At 50.2% G+C, this 22,085-nt stretch overlaps 1 long non-coding RNA gene across 2 annotated transcripts; it reads left to right on the top strand.

The window, feature by feature from the left end:
• Positions 1-1,995: 1,995 nt before the first annotated feature.
• LOC137770596 (uncharacterized) lies at positions 1,996-17,036 on the top strand. Of its 2 annotated transcripts, XR_011075196.1 has the most exons (5): positions 2,029-2,092; positions 5,417-5,474; positions 8,929-9,056; positions 14,570-14,692; positions 16,714-17,036. It is a non-coding gene; the product is annotated as an uncharacterized lncRNA (long non-coding RNA). The 2 variants fall into 2 exon arrangements; XR_011075195.1 differs by lacking the exon at positions 5,417-5,474 and having other exon boundaries at positions 1,996-2,092.
• The last annotated feature ends 5,049 nt before the right edge of the window (positions 17,037-22,085 follow it).

Raw genomic sequence — 22,085 nt, 5'->3', positions numbered from 1 at the left:
CGCCTTCCATCCCTGGAGTCCTGCTTCTCCTCCCCTCCTCAGAGCAACTGATGCTCACTGGGGAGCGAAGGAGCAGGGCCTGGTACCCGATCCCGCCGCCTGGTGGCTCCCCGCCCTCCCCACACTGGAGGCTCTGGCCTGGCTCCCTAAGACACATGTAAAAGACTCCCTCATCATCACCCTCCAACCCTCTGTCCCTTAAGAAGTGACCGTGGGCTGGGCTGGGGGCATCACAGAGTTTTAGAATTTAGGGACCTCCAGGTTCAGAAAGTCCAACTGGCTGCCAGATAAGCTGTGTGATACTGGCCCGGGACCTTAACCTCTCTGGGCCTCTGGGGAAGTCAAAGGGCAGATTCAATGTTGTCTGTGAGGGACACTGAGAGGGCTTGTGTTACACCCTCTCAACCCACCTGCTCCCAACTCCCTCCCAACCCCAGTCCCACTTGAGGCTGATCTTGTTTCACCGTATCTATGACCACTGCTCTGGAAGGCGGGAGAAGAAAGAGTTGGGGTGAAAGCTCTGGCCATTTCCCTGGGGAGCACGCGGCCCCGGGCTGATCTCACTTTCCAGCTTCACCTCTGCGTTGGTCTCCGCCTCAGCATCTGAGATGGGAATTAAGTTACCTGTCGCCAGAAGGAGCCTGGTTAACTGTTCTCTGCCCAGGAGGATGGCCTGGTCCTTGGAAAGCCAGGGTCCTGTTGGGAAACTTGGCAGGAGTATGGAAGAACAACAAAAATAATTGTAACAATAGCTAGCGTCCACTGAGCTCTCACCCGCTATTCTGCTAAGCGTCGTCCATCCTGGTCTCAGTCACAAGACCATGCGACATGGGTGCTCTGATTCTCCCTGCTGATAGTTAGGGAGATTGAGGCTTGGGGCCAGTAAATGGTGGTGACATTCAACTCCAGACAGCCAGACTTCAGAGCACTCTTATCCCTTTAAAGGGCAAGACAAGAGTGACACCCTTGTTGGTGCCACACCCATCCAGGCAACACTGCTGTGGGCCCAGCCCAGGGCTGGGGACCAGGAGGCAGGATCCAGCAGCCCCACCTTTAAGTGCTCACCACCCAATGAGAGCAAAGACAGTTAGACAATGGGCAGAGGACGTGCCCCTTAATGAGCACCTACTACATGCCAGCCTCTGTGGAACGCAGCTCAAGTACAGGCTCGGCACATTGCCTGGGTTTGGATTCGTGATATACGACTTATCAACTGTGTGACCTTTGGCAAGTTACTTAACCTCTCTGTGCCTCAGTTTCCTCATCTGCAAAATGTTTCCTTGAGTTGTTGTGAGGATGAAACATACTGATTCTTAGAGGGGTCTCAGAGCCGTGCCTGGCATGTGCTGAGGGCTTAGGCCTGTTGCCCACCATCTTCTTCATCACCATCGTCATCTTCTTTATCAGCACTTTTTGGAGACCATCCTGTTTAATCATCCCAGTAATTCTGTAAGGTTGGCATGATTATCCCCATCTTATAGATGAGGAAACTGAGGCCCAGAAAGGTAAAATGACTTGCAGTAAATTAGTAAAAGGCTGAACTATGATTTGAACCCAAGACCATAGAAACATGGCCTGTGTTTTTAACCATCTTGTGTGTCAGAGAAAAAATTCTTCCTTTCTTTTTCTCTTTTCCTCCCTTCCTTCCTTTCTCTCTTTTCCTCCCTTCCTTCCTTCCTTCCTTTCTTCCTTCCTTCCTTCCTCCGTCCCTCCCTCCCTCCCTTTCTTTTCTCTCCCTCTCCCTCTCTCTCTGTCTTTCTTTCTTTCCTTTATTCAAGGAATATTTATTGAGCATCTTCTACATGCCAAGTCCTGTGCTGGGGCTGGGATTCCTGTGCTGACCCCGGAGACCAGAGAAATGTTTTCTGCTCCATTCTCACTGGCTGGACCTTGGCCTCCTCCCACCTCCCTGGCTGCAGCTGCAAAGAGAAGAAAGCTTTGATTGGGCCCTGAAAGGTGGGCGGGGGACAGGCGTGGGAGGTATCCGTTGGGAGGCAGGCTCCCTGCCTGTGACACACAGCCTCCCTCTGTGTCCCACCGGCTCTGTTTACCTTCATGAGAAAGTGCACTTGTCCAGCCCTGGGTTAATGAGGTAAGACTTCATCTAGTGGATCCTGTGGAAGGGTGTCTGGGAGGAAAGGGATGGGCAACAGGGGGCACAGAAAGAGAAGACTCAAGGCCCAGGAAGCAGACGCCTTTACCAAGGTCTGCTTGTGCCTGTGGGGGTCCCTGGGGGGCCGGAGTGAGAGGAGCCTGGACCAGTCCTCAGTCCTCTGCAAAGTGGGGTGGGGAGCATGTAAGAGGGGTTGCCAAGTCCTCCAACGTGGGCCGTCTCAGCCCCAATCATCAGCCCTCGGCTCACATATCCCTTCCTTCTAGAACCTTCTCAGACTGGTTCCAGGGCCCTCGGCTGGGTTCCCACAGCCCCTTGAGCCCCTACTGATCGCTTGTCACACGGACCGGAATGGCCCGGTTATTTCCCTGCCCCATTCTCACCTCTGGGCTTTGGTGCCTCTGTTTCCTCTCCTTGGAACTCTCTGCCCCTGTTTAGCTCCCTCACCTCATCCAAGCTCTCTTCAAATGTCACCTCCTCAGAGGGGCCTTCCCTGACCACCCTATCTAAACTAGGCTTGTGGTGATTTTAAAAACATGGCTGCAAATTTCCTGACCCTCTTCCTAGCAAGAGGTGGGGTCTCTGTCCCGTCTCTTTGATTCTGGGTGGCCTTGTGACTGCTTTGACCCATAGTGTACGGTGGAAGTGACACAATGGGACTTCAGAGGCTAGGCTGTGAAAGGCCATGGAGCTTCTGCCTTTTTGCTGGAACGCTTGTTCTTAGAGCTTTGAACCACCATGGGAAGTCCAACCGCTCTGAGGCCGCCATGCTGTGAGGAAAGCCAAGCCACATGGAGAGGTCATATGGGGGTGATCTGGTCAGCTGTCCTGGCTGAGCCCGCTTTTTAGTTACCTAAAGCCAAGGCACCAGACATGTTATATTAGCTTCTAATTGCTACTGTGTTTTCAAATTACCGCCAACTCAGTGGCTTAGGATAATGCAAATTTGTTCTCTTAACACTTCTGGAGGTCAAGTCTCAAATGGATCTCACTGGGCTAAAATCAACCTGCTGGCTGGGCTGCATTCCTTCTGGAGGCTCTGGGGGAAATCCTTGCCTTTTTTCAGCTTCTAGAGGCTGCCTGCATTCCTTGGCTCATGGCCCCTTCTTCCACCTTCAAAACTAACAGAGTAGCATCTTCTAACCTCTCTGACTATGTCCCCTGCTTCCCTTGTCACATGTCTTTCTCTGACTTTCCTGCCTCCCTCTTTCCCTTATAAAGACTCTCACTATTCCGTTGGCCCTGTCTGAGTAACCAAGGATACTCTAACCACTTCAAAATCCTGAATTTAATCACATCTTCAGAGCCTTTTTACCACATAAGGTAGCATACTCACTGGCTCCAGGCATTAGGACGTGCACATCTTTGGTTGGGGGCGACAGGCACTCTTGTGCCTACCACACGCATGAATGGAGATGCTTCCAGATGAGTCCAGCCCTCACCTGCTCACACCCCCCCCACGGCCATCTGAGTCTTCCCAGCCGAGGCCCCAGACCTCAAGGAGCTGAGGCAAGCCCTCCCCGCTGTGCTCGGCCCAAATTCCTGACCCACAGAATCCGTGAGCATAGAAACGGTTGTTGTGTGAACCACCGAGCTTGCGATTGTCTTTTACACAGCAATGGGTAACTTTAACAAGCCTCATTGGTCTCATCATATTCAAACCACTTAGCCTGCTTTGGTTTTTTTCTCAGTACTTATAAAACTAGCTTATATGTTCATGGGTTTCCTGATCTATTTTCTGTCTCCCCTAACTGGAACATAAGAGCAGGGGAATTAATACTTGTTGCTATGTCCCCAACACCCAACCATGCCTACCAGATACTTGTTCAACAAATTCATGTTACCCCCATCAGACTGTAAGATCCCTGAGGTTAAAAACCAGTCTGTCTTGACAAACACTGGTTTCCCAGAACCCCAGCTGGGTCCCAGCACAGCGGCGGGGCTCAGTACATGTTGAACAAGTGACCCTCTCTTCTCCATCTAACTCCTTCCTCCTCGAGAATTGTGAAGTCAGAGGGAGTTTGGAGGGCACCTCTGAGTTCCTCTTCCCGGGGCTCACAGACTCAATTGCCTACAAGGGCCAGCTGGGAACGTATGTAAACTGGGCCTGTTGAACTGTAAGGCAGTTGGGAGTGCTGAGGCCTGTGGCCAACTGGAAATTGCCCTACCACCCAAGGCATTTTTGTTAAAGATGGACACATGAACAACCAATCAAAACATGTCTCGTCTTGTTATTTCCTCCCCCTCTCTGGTCCTCCATCCACTCCCTGCCCTTCCTTGCCCTGCCCTGTGCCCCAGGAGGCTCACCTCTACATGCTGCACAGCCTCACCTTGGCTCCCTTGTCCCCTAACTTCTGAATGGGTTTGGTTTGTGGGGACACCGCTATCGGAGGGCAGGAGGGGAGAGAGGCTGGGGTATTTGCACCCTCTCTGCCCTGCGCTACTGTAGCTTTGCCATGGCTGCTTTCCTAAGGCTGCACCTCCTGCCCGACTCCCCTAACCCGTTCCCTCCCCTTGCCCCTTAGGCTGGGATGGCAAGAGCTTCTCACTGCCCCTGGGTCTTCACCAGCCCCGGCTGATTCCCACAACCCTGCCCAGTCCTCTGTGGATGCCTTGCTTTGAATATTTCCACGGAGAAGTTCCATTCTAATTTTTTTTTTTTAATCACTGTCACTAACAGTAGTGTCACTAGTTATCAGCTAGTCTTTTTGCCTGGAGCGTTGAATGCTGTCACAGTTGACCCCTTTAGCAGTGTGTGCTGCCTCCTGCCAGGATCCTGAGTGTGACAACATCTGTAGACCTCCTTTGGCCCTGGATTCTGATCCAATCTCCCAACCGGGCCAGAAGTTTCCCCTCAAGCCCCTGCCAAAGAGTCATTGATTTCTGCTTGTGCTGCCCCTCACCCCCGCCAGGCCTGGCTGATTACCACCCCCCATTTTTATCCGTACGTTGTTTGAAACTCAAGTTCCTTTTCCGGGTGGGGTGAAATCTCCCTCTGGAGCTTTCCCCAAGGCCACCCAGACCACATGGACTGTTGTACAGGACAGCCCTTCAAGTGGCTGTCCGCCCACTGAGATGACTCTGCTTCAGGTCAAACTCCCCTGATACTTCTCCTGGGCCTCATAGGACCTCCCGTCTCTCCCCTGTCCCCATTCCCACCTATGCCCCAACCAAACATACAACATAGAAATCTGTTGATTTTGTTCCTGGGTGTTGGAGGCCAAGAAGAGGATGAAACATGTCCCGCCTTGGGCTGGACTGGATTTTTTGGGAACAGTAACTGAGTCACTTTTCCATTAACAGACAGATTTAAGGAGCTTTGGAGACAACTTTCTCACACACTTGGCTTTCATCAATGGTGGTCAGTAAGTTCCCCATATCCTGATCTTCTTTACATATTCCCCCCAAGATCAAGGGCAAGGCTGCCAGGATTCTATCATTGTCCATGTCGTTCTGCCATGACCCAGCCAAAGTTGGAGGGAGTACAGCTCTGGACCCTGGTACCCTTTCTGGGTACCCAGGAGTCTCTATCCCTCTCTGGGCCTCTTTTTCTTCTTTTGAAAAATCAGGCATTTAGACTGGGTGGTTTGAAAAAAAGCCAAAGTCTGACATCCTCTGTATATGGGCCTTCTTTTCCACAGCACTTTATCCCAGTGGTAAGGGCCCCTTCACATGTGCAATGATCTGACTAATGCCATCTCCCTAGTGGGCTGTGGGCTCCACCAGAGTAGATACCTTTGTGCGTCACCTGACAGTAGTAGTTACTCAGTAAATGTTGGTTAAATGAATGACTGCCTGGTTGAATTTTAAAATACCATCTTCAGTTCAGTGTGTGGAGAGTCCAACTCAGCTCCACAGGTCACCTGGGAACTCCATGGTGGGCCCCAGCCCCAAGTGGAACACTGAAGAGCTTCCTTGAAAAATTAAAAAAAAAAAAAAAAAAGGAGTATTCTTTTTTCCTTGCGGCCCACCTGGCTGCCAGGCCCCCTTAAATGCCCCAGGAATATTCCCCCAAGGCTGCCCTGGTGGAACAGCCCAGAACTCTGTAAGGAGCTGCATCGGGTTGCCTTTTTTTCCTGCTGCCTCCTAATATTAACCTGGCGCTGGGTCTCCAGCCCCCACGCAGTGATGGGAGGCCCTGGATGGAGCCAGAAAACAGATCCATCTGGAAATAGAAAAATAATGCCAACACTAGCGGTTTTGTCTGGCTTCCCCAGTGGGGTGTGGAGCAGGCCCATGAAAGGGGCTTTGAGGGCCGTGGAACGGAGCGCCTGTGTACCCAGCATCAGCTGGGTACCTGTGCCCAGGCACCCAGGGCAAGGGACAAATCCGTAGGGATCAGGGGCTGTGTCACAGCTGACTCTGGGACCAACCAGGATTCCACAGTGTTCCGGCCCGACCTTGAGTCTGCGTGACCTTGAGTGAATTGCTCGGCCTTTCTAGGCTACCTTGCCCCTGTGTTTCAAGTGGCGGTAATAAGCTCTATGCCTAGGAGTTGATCCCGTGGCCAGAGCACCCAGCCCAGTGCCTGGAGTAGAGAAAGGGCTGAATAAATAGCTCCAGCGGTGACTGTAATTTCTGACTTCAGACCTTGGGTGAGCCCACTGTGCCTCTGTCTTCCCATCTGGGCAGTGGGCCGTGGCCCAGGGTCCTGCGGCCCTGGAAGCCAGTGAGGCGAGGTTCAGCAGCCCTCTGCCCCAGGACAGAAGGAGGCACCTCCCTCCTGCAGGGAGCCCGCCTGTGTGCACAGCGCCTGCGCAGACAACTCAGAAGTGGCCGGAAGCTCCCCACGGCCCGTCGCCAGCTTCCTAGGAGAGCCCGTGAGCATCCCTGGACATTGGCTGGACATTGGCTGCTCTCAGAGACTCAAAGGGCCTGGGATGGGGGCAGAGAGAGCCCCGGGCTGGTCCCCAGCAGCTCCTGCTGCTGGCTTAACCTGTAGGGGGCTGTGAGAGCAGGAACCCCAGCTCTGGGTTTATTTTCCCATGCTTGGTGTGTTCTTAGGCAAGTTATGTCTTTCCTTGTTGATGTTTCCCCTTCACTCACTCACTCACTCATTCATTCATTCACTCATTCATTCAGCAAACATGTATGGAGTGTCACCTCTATTCCAGGCTCTGTTCTTGTCATTAGAAACATCAATAAATGACAAAGTATCTATCCTCCTTGGGGGCAGGAGGAGGGGAGGGGCACACTGGAGGGGAAGCAAGCTGGGGTATGAGGAGGAAGTGACAGGGCAGTTTTGGACAAATTGAGTTTGCAGTATCCCTGGGACCTCCAGGGAGTTGGCTAGATGGGCACGAAGCTCACGGGAGCCAGTTGTGCTAGAAACAGAGCACTGGAGAGAGGAAGGACCTGCCTGGCCTCAGTCTCCCCACTTACCCACAGCCCTCTGTGCTGGTGATGATGATGATGGTGGTGGTGATGACGAGCATTTATTAAGGGCTGACTCAGTGCCAGGCAGGCCCCATATCAAGTGATTTGTGTATTGCCTTTCATTTCATTATCAGAACAGCTCTGTGGAGTGAGTCTGATTATCCCTATTTTCAGAAAGAATTGAAGCTGAGAGGTGAGTGTCTTTGGCAAGGTTCCCTAGAAACAAAGCCTGAGACAGAGAGACCAGATGTGTGGTTTAGTGATAAAACCTGGAAGGGAGGGAGGGCTGCCAGGGGGAGCGGGACAGGGAAGGGAAGGAGTGAGGATGTGGGTTCTGCAGTGCGGACGGCACGACGGGCACCGGCGGGCTTTGGTACCAGCATCTCAAGGAGGCCACTGACTCGCGTTACTTGGGCTGGGTGCCCAGCAGGCAAAGGGAGCAGCCTGTAGTGACGTCATCTGAACTCACCAGGCTGCAGCATCTGGGGGCTTCTGAGGGGCTTCTGGGGGTCATCAGGGGTCTGGCTGAGTGGGAAGGGCCCTCCTGGCTAGAGGCTGAGCCTGTGTCTTCCAGCTCCTCTCCTGGCCTGTCCTTGGTGTGTGTGACGGTGTGTGTGCTGTGTGACTGTGTGTGACCATGTGTGTGCACGTGTGTGTTCTCCTCTCTCTCCTTGGCCCATTTCTTCTTCAGTTTCTCTGCCTGTATCTCAGAATCTCTGACTCCTCTCTTGCTCTCTTCCTGTGATGTTTCTTTCCTCCTTTTTTTGGGGGGGCCATGCCATGCATCATGCAGGATCTTAGTTTCCTGACCCGTGATTGAACCCGTGCCCCCTGCATTGGGAGCTTGGAGTCTTAATCACTGGGCCACCAGGGAAGTCTCTCTCCTCCATTTAAGACATATATTTCTCCCGGTGCCATCTGTCTTGCTTTTTTTCTGTCCTCTCTCTTCTTGTACATGGCTCTGTCTTCTCTCTCTCCACCTCTCTTTATGTTTCCAGTTTCCTTTCTGTCTGCCTCTCTGAATTCTGTCTCTTTTTGTCTTTTCCTGCCTCTATCTCTGTCTCTCTGCCTCTTTCTCTCCTGTCCCTGCCCATGGCTGGGGCTGAGGACTAGGGGTGCCTGCATCACTTCTCCATTGGGTTTTCTCTTTTCTTTTCTTTGGTTTTTTTCTCCTTTCTTCTGTTTCTTTTTCTCTTTTTTCTTCTTTCTTCCTTTTTTTCTTTCTATGAGTTTGGTTTTTAAGATTCCAGATAAATGTGAGATCATACAGTATTTGTCTTTCTCTGTCTAACTTATTTCACTTACCCTAATGCCTTCAGGGTTTATCCACGTTGTCGCAAATGGCAGGATTTCCTTCTTTTTTATGACTGAATAATATTCCATGGTACATATAGAGATGCAACCACTTCTGATTGGCTTGTGTCCCACCCCATCCCCAGCCGTCCTTGAGCTGTGATTCCAGGCCAGAATCCACGCAGACAGCAGCCTTTGGCCAGCTCTGTTCAAGATGGTGGGAGGGGTTCAAAGGAGAACAAAGACAAGGATGATGCTAGACGCCCAGTTGGAGGTATGTGGTCATCAGCACCAGGGAATCAGGACCTGGCTCTATAGGAGGGGAAGCCCAATGCTTGTATTTTCAGATCGAGAACCAAGGCCTGGAGGAGGTGGGTGGAGGGCTTTGGGGGATTGGTGGACAGACTTGTTCAAGGTCTCATAGTGAATTTGGCAGGTTCAAGGCCAGAAGTCAGGGCTCTGGGACTCCAAGCCCGGTGCTTTTTGCACAGCTGCCAGAGGCCTCCTCATAACGTGTGGCTGTTCTCTCTCCCTAGCAGCTCTCAAGACCCTTCCCAGGGCTGCAGGCAGGGCCAGGGAAGCATTGAGCCAATCAGGCCTCTCCCAAATACCCCACCCCCTTTCCAAACCCCTCCCTCTCAACATAGCCACTCCAACTGAGCTTTAATTTCCAAGACCTCACCTCCTTGCCAACCCCACAAACCATACCCGTGCCGTGACCCATTCCTCTGGGGTTCTGCTCTTATCTTTGTTAGCAAGGAGCCAGCCAGCTGCTCCAATAAATCTTCCAAGGTAAAGTGCAAATAAGTGTGCTTGGGACGGTGAGCTTGTGAGGTAGTAATTGGTGCTGTGATCTGTGTGCTTCTTCCTTCATCCCCGGTTCAAGCAGCTGGTCAGCCCTCAAGATGCTCTGGTGGCTGGAGTTTTGGGAGAGCCGAACGCTGGGGCTGCTTGATGTAAAGTCTTGTGTGAGCTCAGAGAGGAGATAAGGGTCCCAGAGGGGAAGGGAAGAGGCGAGGAGGAGGAGAAAGTTGGCATTGGTGGGTCCTCGGGTTGGTGGGAAACAGATAAAGCCTCAGAGGGGATGCTCCTCGGTGTCCCTAGGAAGACTGGATGCAACACATTGGTTTCTTAGCTTCCTACGTCCAGAACCTGCCACCAGGTCACTGGACGTAAAGGGACATCTGGCACAGACAGTGTGCACCTCAGTGGCCACAGATGGGAGCAGAAGAACAGAGAGATCTCCCAAAACATATTACTCTGCATAAGACCCCAGGACCTTTGCATGACCCGAACCAGGATAGGGGGATGTAAAGGAGCCTCAGTAATGACCAACACTGAATTTCCTGCCAGCACGGTGATGCACGGACTCAAAGTTGGAATTTAGTTTATTCAAAGAAAATAGAGGAAGGCCATATTTCTTGTACCCTGTGTTGTGGACTGAGATTTAGCCTTTGTGCATGTTGAATAAATGAGTTAGACAATGAAAGAAGAATGAAGGATCCCTCTCTCCCCTCCAGCTAACACAGTCTATCCAGAGACCTCTGTCTAAAGGAGCATCTCCTACAGGTGGGGTTTCCAACAAGGGTAGGCCACGGAAGGACATATTTTGAGGCTGACAGAGTCTCTGAATCACCCAGATATAGATGAAACAAGCTATGACTGGGTCCAGGGACAAGCCCACCTCCTCTGGTTGCTGAGTCACTGGGGAACACACTGCCTGAGGAGACATAGTTACTGCCTCTCTTTCTCTCTGTCCTGTGTGAATGGATGCTGATGGAGGAGACCAGGGCATTGGCTGCCACAGCGGCATCCTTGTCTACACCTGGTGATGTGGGCTGGGTGGGGCTGGGTGGGATTACGTCGGGGCCAAGTGGGGAGATGGCTAGGAGAAGGTCAGAAGGCAGGCCAGGCTCTGGAAGCCTCGGGGCCAGGAATGCTGCCCATCACAGAAGGAGGAGTGGTCAGGCAGCCACACAGGTTGCCTTTGCGCATAATCCCTGCTGGGACTGAATGCCCCCTTGTGTGAGGTCCTTGTCTGCGCTAAAGTAGGTCACAGAGTTGAAGGATCACAGAAATCTTAGCCTCAGAAGCATGGAATCATAGAAGCCAAAAGGCAGTGCCAAGTAGGATTCCAGGATTTTAGAGCCTCAGAGCCCTGGCATCAAAAGGCATGAGAAGTCTAACACTTTGGGCATGAAATTTTATGGCTCAAGTGATCTAGGAACCACAGAACCTCGCACTTGGATGACCCTTGGAGGTTCTCATGTCTGATATACTCCCCAGTGCAGCGTTCCCTTCTAGAAAGTTCTAGAAGGTAGCAGTCTTCTTCAGATAGGCAAGGAGGTGACAGCAAGGCAGGACGGGACACAGGAGGTTTCCGTGTGGGATGGTTCTAGGAGTTCTGGGTTGGAATTCCTGACCCAGAATGTCTGTGTCAGTGGCTATCTCAGAATCTGAAATTGCACCATTATCCATTCTTTCTCTGGATCTAGAAAGTCCTTTGGACTCCAAGGATCTGTTTTGCTGTAAACCACTTCTCAGATCAGAACTGCCTCTCAGGACCTCCTCTACATGGGCTCTGATGAGCGAGGCAACTCTAGATCCAGATGGGACCCTCCCCCCAACCCAGCACCACCTCTGGGTCCTCCTTTTCTTTACATTGCCCACCCAGCTCCCGGCAGGAAACCAGCTGGCTGGGAGAGGCAATTCCAACAGTCCTGAGGCTGGCCACGGTGTACAGTGTGGTCCCGCCTCTAATCCCACCACCTCCTGGGGGCAGGCGACATGGGCAGCAGCCTATAATTTGGGGGTGGGAGATGGGACGCCCAGGTCAGCTTTGACCAGGGGGTCCCCAGAGGAAGGGAGTGGTCCAGGGGTTTGGAGAATCAAAGCCTTCCTCTCAGCTCCCTTGGTGACCATGAAGATAAAAATATTTATGGACAATTTTCCTCTCTCTGGGGACGGCCGGGCACAGAACAAGGCTGTTTTTTTCCTTGGCTGTGGCTGACCTCTCAGGATGCAGGGAGCTGAGACAAACACAGGTTGTTTATGGGGTCTGCAGGAGCTCCACAGACACATGCTGCATACAGTTTCCCCTTTTCAGCTTCTGGCAAGTTGCCCAGAGGAACAAGGGTGGGTTTCTGTCTTCTGTTAGCTTAGTTCTTGGTGGGGCTGGAGGGATTTTTTTTTTTTTCCTGAGAGATGGGGTGAATGTGTTATAGTGAATAACATGTTTCCCATAATTTGCCTTTTGAAAACACAAGGAAATTTGCGTATGTGGCTGCAACAGCCTGGACAGAGAGCCTTCTGGCCCTTCATTTCCCCACCGTGTCAGACTGCTCGAACTCAATAAACACTTGTTGACTGAATGAATGGGTCATAGAAATGGCAAGCCAGAGCTGGAAGGAAGGCCCCCTGGAGATCCTCTGGGCCAAACTGCTCAGATTTCAAGCAGGGAAACTGAGGCCCAAAGAGGGGGAAGGGATGGAGGCTCCATAGAGTGGTAGATTTCACAGCTTATGATGATGACAATAATAACGATAATAATAATAATAATAATAATTATTATTATTATAAATCTTTTCTGGGCATTGGGTGTTTTCCAATTTACCAAAAGCTTTCCCATTGGCCAGACTCCCAGCAAGACTGTGGAGGAGGCAAGGAAAAGATTAGAATTCCCTGTGTCATGGACCAGAGAAAAGAAGTTCAAAGCTATCAAGCAACTTGCCCACTCATCCAGAAAGGGGTGAGGTGGAGTTCAGGAACAATTTCAGGCTTTTTTTCCATTTGGGTGTGAAGTCCACCCCAGACTCAGCCTGACATTAAATCCCAGCTCTGCCACATGTGAGCTGTTGAAACAGCTCACGGCACCCATCCAAGCCTCAGTTTCCCCATCTGTAATTTGGGGCTTGCACTCTCGAGAATGGCACCAGAGAATGGATACGAACCCACCTTGGAAATTGTCAAGCAAACGGGGGGTCCCATTGCTAGAATTATGATGTGTCAGTGGCTCCTTCCATCTATCCAAGGGAGACAGCATTCTGATTCCAGCTCTTGAGATAAAAATAGCTTTAAGGGGAGGGGAGCAGCTCCCCAGGATATCTGGGCAGGATAAAAATAACCCTCAAGAACAGCTGGCTCCTTTTCTTCACTTTGGTATTCACCCGCAGTCTTCTGATCTCTTATTTGGTTTCCCAAGTCGACCTACCATCCTAGGCAAACAATCCTCCTTGTTCTGGGGCCAGGCGGTGGCAAATATATTCCAGGCTCTGGGAGTAAAGGCTTTGGAAGCGAGAAATATGGGTCCCATCCCACTTCTGTTTACAACTCTCTGTGTGGTTCCAATCAAGTCGTTCTCAGAGTCCCATTCTTCCTCCATACTGTGCTGTCCAATAGAACTTACTCCAAGGATGGAAATATTCTATGTCTGCACTGTCCAATACAGTAGCCACTAGCTGCATATGGCTTTTGAACCCTTGCATTACTGTCAATTTTTCCCTTTAGGTCTGTTAGTATTTGTTTTACCTATTTAGGTGCTCTTATATTGGGGGCATACGTGTTAATGAGTGTAATATTCTCTTCTTGAATTGATCCCGTCATCATTATATAGTGTCCTTCTTTGTCTTTCTTTACAGACTTTGTTTTAAAGTCTATTTTGTCTGATATGAGTATTGCTACCCCCACTTTCTTGTCATTTCCATTTGCATGAAATATCTTTTTCCATCCCCTCACTTTCAATCTATGTGTGTCTTTCGCCCTGAAGTGAGTCCCTTGTAGGCAGCATATCGTAGATTCTTGTTTTTTTTTATCCAATCTGCCACTCTGTGTCTTTTGATTGGAGCACTTGCCTATTGAACATTTGAAATGTGGCTAGCATGAATAAGAAACTTAACTTTTATTTTATTTTTTAATTTTACGGAATTTAAATTTAAATAGCCACATGTGTCTAGTGACTACGATATTGGCCAATGCAGGCTTTTAAATGGAGATGGGATGAGCACCTGCCCCGAGTCCTGTGGTAAGGATTGATAGCATGTATGTAGAGCCTAGCACGGAACAGATGCTCACTGCTTGTTTACGCCTCCCTCTCCCCCGCCCCCTTGAAATGTGGATTTTTACAAGTGTCTTGGAGCTGAAGAATCCCCCTTTGGGAACATGCAACTCCTCTTTGAAGACTGGTGGAGAGGTGAATGGAATGGTGGGAGGAAAGGGGCTTCTGTGCTGGGTGGGCTGGGAGAGCAGGAAGCATGTCCAAAGCAGGTGACAAGGCCAGGTCAGAGTTAAGGACAAAAATGGCTGCACCTGCCCATTTCTACCTCCACTTTTTTACTTTCATGGGCACCAGTACTCAAAAGGGGTCTGTCTTAGAAATTCCTTTTCTTTGCATAGATGTGGTTCAGATCATGGACTCTAGAATCAGATGGTTCCTAGATTAGAATTTCAGTTCTATCAGTTACTAGCTATGTGACCTTGGGCAAGTTGCCAGCCTCTCTGTTTCCCATCTGTAAAATGGGTAGAATAATTCCTACCTCTGAGGGTTTTGTGAGCAATCAGTGAGCTAATGTGTGCAAAGCTCTGTGCAGTGGGCCCAGCACATAACAAGTGCTTAAGAAACAGAAGCCATGGCCAATTTTGTAGAAATAAAGCCCTTTAACTCCCACCCCAACTGGAGTCCAGTGAGATGCCTGAGAAGCCAATGATGGGGTATCTCCAGAAGACCTCTTTTTGGGTGGTCGTCATGGTGAAGAAGGGACCAGGCACAGGAACAAGTCCTTGTACCCTCAGATGGCAGATAACCCATCAAACTGAGCTGGAAGCCATCCTGAAGTATCTAGCATTTCTGTTGATCCTGCCAAATGGCAGTCTCCTGGGACCCAACCAGAGATGGGAACTCTGCTACCTCTTGAGGTAGGTGATACAAACTGATAGAAAGTCTTTCCTAGATCCAAGGGACTCCTGTCTTTCTGTGATATCCTGCCCTTGGTTTTCGTACAGGCTCCACTTTCCAAATTCAAATTCCTTCCATCGCTGCCTCAGGTGGGAGGTGTCTGCTGATTGGTCCTAGTGAAAATACCCAGCGCAGGGGCTGGCTCACCCGGGTCAAGGACAGGGTTAATCTTTTTTGAGTTGGAGGAGCTGAAACTCAAAAGCTCCAAACCTGCCCCCAGTTAAGAACAGAGGATGTCTTTCATCAGCGTGTCTTATTTTGTGGGCAAGGGAACTGAGGGGTTGTTGTTTTATCCATCTGTTCATCCACTCCCTCGCTGAAAAATAATTATTGAGCACCTACTGTGTGCCAAGGAACACAGAAATAAATTCCTGTCCCCTAGGTTTATAAGCTGGTAGGGAGACAGCTGTTTCAACTGTGATTATAATGGTGTGATATGGGCTATCATGTCAGGGATGGAACTAGGGTGAGGTGAGTAAAGCAGTTATCTGAGGAACAAAATTTAATGCAATGCCAAAAAACTCAGTCATCAAGACAGATAATATTTTACTGTAATATTTTATTTTATTTATTTATTTTTTTTGGCCTTGCCGTGAGGCTTACGGGATCTTAGTTCCCCAGCCAGGGATTGAACCCAGGCCACGGCAGTGAAATCACCGAGTCCTAACCACTGGACCACCAGTGAATTCCCTGTAATATTTTTAAAAATCAAAATGAATGCAGAAAAATCATGATGAACAAAAGATAAAACTTTTAAATGAAGACAGGATCAAAATGACTGATTTTTCCTTTTGCCTCAGGCTGTAATATGGCTTGGCTCAGCACTGTATTATGGGGGATGTCGGAGGGCTGCTGTGGGACAGAAAAGGCAGGCAGGTGATCCAGCCAGCGACGTGCTGGAATGAACTCATATCGGTTTGCGCATTCCTTCCCAACCCTGCACTCAGAATCTGGCAGATGCTAAGAATCCGGGTTTTCCCCTCCCTTTCTGGAGAGCCGATTGTTAACTATTTGCCAGCAACCCACTATATCCAGCCTGCACTGGGGTGGGGGAGGGCCCTTAAGAAAATTTTCCAGGAAAAGGAGATACCTTCCAAATTTTGCAGGATAAGAATCTAGAAAAGGAGAGAAAGAACATCCCTCTAAAGGAGGAACTCCATATGTAAAGCACCAGAGGAGTGGGGGAGAAATGTGTATTGTTTTTAGGAAACTGCAAGGAGCGGAGTGTAGTTGGAATAGGTGATGCTGCAGAAGAAGGAAATTTCAAGAAGGCAGAGAAGGTCACAGCACCAAGTGATGCCCCAAGACTGAGTAAGATCTGGGATTGTGCTGGGAGAGGAGACTGCAGATCTAGGGGAAGAGGAGGACTCTCCCTACTTCTGCAGTGTCCAGACTACCAGCCCAAGCAGGAGACCTCAGTGGTGAGCTAATAAATAACAAGATCTCTGGGGGAAAACGCCCTGATTTATTACATTGGCCAATTTCAGAAGTGTAAGTACTCCCACCCTGGCCAATTTCAAGCTGCCAGTGTATGTCACTGAATGTCGAGTTAAGCAGAGATGCTCGGTAACACATCATTATATAGTATGTCCACCCTCCACTTACAACAGATGTAAGTAATTTCAAGAACACAGATAAAGTGCACTAAGATAACTAGAAAGAGATGAGTTTTGAGTGTTTGTTACTTTGTTTTTAATATAATTTGCTTTTAAAATTTTAAGTTTATGCAATCTAATTCTTAATAAGGGCTTGACAGCAGCTCACAAACCTCCTGAAAATTTAACCAGCTGCTCTCCTGAGCCAGTCAGAGTAGGCATGAGCCGGCTCCAGCACACCAGTGGGAGAAGAGATTTTGGTCCTTGCTTTCCGTGTGTCCATGGTGGGGCGGTGCTTTCTGACTCCCCGGGCTTCATTTTCCCCACTTGAGAGACTGGATCAGCTTTATCATGACGTGCTCTTTGCCCTGGCCCTCTGTGCACAGGGACATGGATCTACGCCTCTGGGTGGCTTCCCGGGATGAAGCTGCAGTCCCTGGGACATCAGAGAGTCCAAAGCAATCAAGATTCTCAGATCTTCATCCAGGAAAAAGGACAGCCCGGGGCCAGTTTTGGCCCCAAGTTTTCATGTCTTCATCACTTCAAGAACTACTGTTTTATTCTGAAGGATTGGCACCTAAACGATCTGAGAATATTACAAAAATAATGATAGTAATAAATACAACCTATATCTGTTATACTTTTACCATGTGCCAGACACTGTTCTAAGTGCTTTATATATATTAACTCATTGAGTCCTCATTATAGGCACAAGGTTGGTAATATTATTATACCAATTTAAGAGATGAGGATGCTCAATAAAAATAAATAGATAGGGGCTTCCCTGGTGGCGCAGTGGTTGAGAATCTGCCTGCCAATGCAGGGGACACGGGTTCGAGCCCTGGTCTGGGAAGATCCCACATACCATGGAGCAGCTAAGTCCTTGCACCACAACTACTGAGCCTGTGCACTAGAGCCCGCAAGCCACAACCACTGAGCCCACGAGCCACAACTACTGAAGCCTGCGCGCCTAGAGCCCGTGCTCCGCAACAAGAGAAGCCACCACAATGAGAAGACTGCACACCGCAACGAAGAGTAGCCCCCGCTTGTCGCAACTAGAGAAAGCCTGCATGCAGCAACGAAGACCCAGCGCAGCCAAAAATAAGTAAATAAAGTAAATTAATTAAAAAAAAAAAAAGAAAAACTGCAGAAAATAAGGAGAAAATACCCCTCAGTGAATAAATTGCCCAGCCCGGGGAAAGAGGAGTAGTAATCACCCATCTCTGATTATCACCATTTTTTTTTTTACCAATGCAAATGCGTGTGTGCGGGTATTAGTACATAGGGTCCTGTGCTAATGACAGCAGTTAGACAGGGTTCAAGGGCTGACAAAGTCTCACAGGGCTCAAAACAACAATGCTTACATATCTGCAGTTCCTTGCAGGAAAACGGTGCAATCTAGCAACTGCACTAGGGTGAGAATATTCTTCACAGCCAAAGGCTGCCTCACAGCAAGGGCTCTGGAGAGGCCAGGTGTGAGCCCCAATTGTCCTCCCTTTGAAGGGCCAGACCAGGGTGCACTTTTTCTCTCAGATCAGTGACCACTAACTTGTACATGGAACGCCCCAAAACCAGGGAACCCCAAAATGGAGTCTCAGTTGGGGTTTCTTATCCCCAGCTGGTCGTGTAGGCATATTCTTGCTAGCAAACCAGCCCCAATGGCAGAGGCTTCGGGGATCTCACCAAGACCGGGTACAACGCGTTAGTCTCACTGTTATCAATCAACAACACTGAAATGTGAACTGCCTCCAACTCATGGGGACAAAGTAACACTATTAATCAGCATGGCCATCAGTATGACCAGTGGTCAATGTCCTATAGTCACGGGTCCTTAAGCAAAGATGAGAGAAGCATATTTAACAAACAACAATTCAGATAAGCTGAAACGATGGACCATGCTTAGAAAAGGCTCCATTTAGGAGGACAAAACTTTACTGCCCCAGAGGAGGCACATGAGAAAAAGTTAGAGGTTCTCAGTGGTCATCAGCTTAGTGTGAATGCTGTGGTGTGTTACCAGAAACGGTAATAGGCACTTGGGTCAAATTAATAGAAGCATAGAATATATATCGGGGGAGGTGATAGTCCTGCTCAACTCCATGCTTGTCAGATGCCACCTGGACTTTTAAGCTTTGCTGTGGTCACTTGGCAGTAGCTGGAGGAGATGATGCTGGAAGATATGACACTGGTGCCAGATGAATAGTGCCAGATGAGGAAACGAGAATGCTGGGCCTGGAAAAAGGATGCCTTAGGGGGTGGCGTTTTTACTTTCAGAGTGATTTCAGCCATGGAGTCAGGCTTTAGTTGATTTCGGAGCTGCTGTTCTCAACAGCCATTGTATAGGGGCTCTGGCTTGATGATACTTGGACACGCGTCTGAAGAGCTCTTTGCAGAACTGGTTTCTTGGGTGGAAGGCGGAGTAGTGTGTGTGTGGCTCCTCTGTCTTCACTTTATGACAAGGAGAAGCATCCAAAGGCATTTGCATTGGTCATCTTTTCCTGGAACTACCCACAAGCAGGAATGTATCACATCGCATGGTCTGGACATGGGGTTACGAGGTGGCCAAGCTCTTGGAGTGCAGGTTTCAGCTGGTGGAGGGGATGACGACTCCCTAACACAGCTGTCTCTCCAGCGTGTTTGACAGCACATCTGCCACTTAGGAGTTTGCTGAGGACATTGTGGAACTGTGGACTGGATGCATTTTCAACTCTTTCAAATTCACTCAGTGGGCCCCTCCCCAGCAGGCTCTGATTGACTACTCCTTGGGCTGTGAAGAGACCCTCCCCCCCCCCCCCCGATGTCACCACACACACAGGTCCTGGTATATTGTAATGAGCACTTGGGACCACAGTTCTAGCCCCATTTCTGTCACCTCGCTGCTGGGTGAACTTGGGCAGGACCCTTCCCTTTTGGGATTTGGTTCCTTGTCTCTAAACTGGAGATGCAGCTATCTGTGCTGTTTCATGGGGTTGTTGTGTGGAAACTTGAGATGCTGGCAATGAAGTTGTTCTGTGCTATTATTGTCGTTGTTGTCATTGCAATCCCCTGGTCTGTCTGGTACAGACCGAAGTTCCTGTTCCCCTGCTACATCAGCTAGGACGCTTTCAGCTGGCAGCGAGACAAAACCCTACTAAAAGTGTTTTAGACAGGAGGGACACTATTGTTTTGAGAAAGGACAGTCCAGGTGTGTGTGTCTGATTCAGCATCTCAATAATGTCCTGAAGGACCTCGTTTCTTTCTGCCTATAACTCCTCTCACATCTCAGTGGCTGGTTTCTGGCTTATGTCTACACCCAAGCCACTCACTGGCCAAGAGAAGGAGACCACCATGGTGGGCTTAGTAGAAGCGGGAGTCAACCCTTACAGCTTGAGAGGGATGCAGTCTCCACTGAAGGATGAGGCTGCTTAGAAGGGGGCAGATGAAGATGGAATTCTCTTAGCAAGGATGAACCAAACAGTGTCTGCCCCAGTCACGGGGATGTCCTAGCATGATGGTCAACCAGTCTCCAGCCCTGCTTCTGTTCCCTCCCTTATTCCCTCCCTCCGTCCCTCACCTCTCCCTTCCTCCATTCCATCCTTGTTCATCCAGCATTTACTGAAGGCCTATTGTGGGCTACCACTGAGTGAGCCCTGGGGATTCTATGGAGATAAGGCATAGCCATGGCCTTGAGGAGGTCCAGTTGAGTAGGTGCATGAGATAAATATACACCCTGATGTGAAATGGCGGGATAGGGGCAGGGCAGGGTACAGCTGTGGGAATCCAAGGGGGGATCCAGTGAAGAAGGACATTCCAGCAGAATTGGTGACAGGGGTGAAGGCCTGAAAAGTCTCAGAGCTCATCAACTGCTTGGTCTTCACTCTTGGCTGCAGGGATGGCCCAGAACTCATCACAAACTCCCTGTTCGGTACAGCCAATGGTTCCAGACAGATCGTCAGATAGAGTCCAGAGACCTTAACTTGCCACAGCTCTCACATCTGGAAAATGGGTCTAATTCTTCCAACGTTGACTGAATGGATGGAAGGATGAGGAGATAGGTTTGACTGTCCACAGTTAGACATCAGTGTAGGAGGCCTGGCTTCTCACCCCAGCCCCCCCCCCCATTGATTCTGTGTGACCTTGAAAGCATCAGGCACCCTGTCCCTGAGCCTCAGCTTCCCCACCTGTAAAATGAGGAAATTGAGTTAGGTGGCACTAGGGGCTCTTCCAGGACTGAATTTCTTTGGGGGTCCCCACATTTGGGTCAATATCAACCCCCGCAAAATAATCTTTGGACATCTCCCAACCCTCTGCCACCTGGCCCAGCCCTGAGGAAATAAAGCAAGACTGGGGAGCAGGGCGATGGCCCCGGGGAGATGGTCTGGGATGCCCAGACAATGGGATCACGTGCCCAGAGGATGTGCTCTCTCTTGGATAGTGGCCCAGGAGCTTCCCTGGCTTCAGCCCTCATTCCTCTTGGTGGAATGATTGTTTCTGGGGTCTTGGCAGCTGACAGGCCAGAGTGACGTGGCCCCAAAGGCAGAACCCAAGCCCTGGGAGACAGGCGGGCAGTGGTAACAGCCAACACCAGCTCCAACCTCCTCCCCTGGGGAGGAGGACTAGACTGGCATTGCCTGGAGGGGACAAAGGGAGGGGACACTCTTGGAGGCTGCCTCTTTCTCCAGCTTGGAGTTCAGGTCAGTTTACTGAAATGCTTTATCCTGGGTGCTGGGAACACAGCAAGGAGCAGGATGGAGTATGATTGGTGTATCTGCAGCCCCTGAAACTGGCCCTGCCGCATGGCACTTGCCCAACGAGTAATTGTTGAGGAGGGAGGATCCTGATGTAGGAGAGAGAGCAGGTGGCAGGAGGGGCTGCCCTGCTCTAATCTGGCAAACTTTACTCTCACGCATGTATCCCTCCCTCCCTCCCTCCCTCCCTCCCTCCCTCCTTTCCTTCCTTCCCTCCTACCCTCCTTCCTTCCTACCTTCCTTCCGTCATTCACTCAGCATTTATGGAGTACTTCCTATGTGCCAGGCACCGTGTTTCGTGCTGTTGTCAGAAACTCAGCAGGGCATCTGCTCACAGCAGGGACCACAGCTTGTATTTGCCTGTTACCAGTGCCCAGCTCAGGGCCTGATGCACGGTAGCGTCTCCTGATTGGCTGAGTGACCAGGGAATGAATGACTCTGTTATTAGGTGTGCACTGTGTGCACACGTCCTATGGGACATGCAAGCCCGATGCGAAAGGAAGGCCCGTCCCGGTGTGCCCAGCAGTGTCAGGCATTGGAAAACTGGGGACTAATACGTGGCATCCAAGTTCTCCTCCCAGTTCTGCGGTACCAGTGAAACAAGTATGAGTTGAGGCAGCACTTCCTGACCTGCGTTATCTGTCTGTCTCCTTGCTCATCTCCTCCTGCAAACACTGGAGAGCAGGAAGCACAGCCTGGCGCACAGTGGGTCCTCCGGAAAAGCTTGGTGGATGAATCGGTGGAGACTGATACCAGGGCAGTGTACAACCCTCTTTCTGCAGGCAGACTTCATCTAGTGATTTAGTCAAACATTTATTGAGCCCCTACTAAGTGTCCATCACGGAGGCTATTGAGATCAACAGTTTCTCTCAAGGCAGATGCGCCCCAGAGAGCAATGGGTCCATGGCTGCTCTGCTTGGGCAGAAAGTAAACTACGTGCCTTGGAAAGTCCTCACCAGGCCGGGAATTCCTATCCTTCTGCCTCGTCCCCAAAACATCTCCATGGGCCTGCGGGCAGTGTCCACCCAGTTCCC

This window comes from Eschrichtius robustus, chromosome 10, assembly GCF_028021215.1.
Source record: "Eschrichtius robustus isolate mEscRob2 chromosome 10, mEscRob2.pri, whole genome shotgun sequence".
In the NCBI taxonomy this organism is placed as follows: domain Eukaryota; kingdom Metazoa; phylum Chordata; class Mammalia; order Artiodactyla; family Eschrichtiidae; genus Eschrichtius; species Eschrichtius robustus.
The sequence above is the reverse complement of the archived record's forward strand: the minus strand, read 5'-3'. Positions and strand labels throughout refer to the sequence as shown.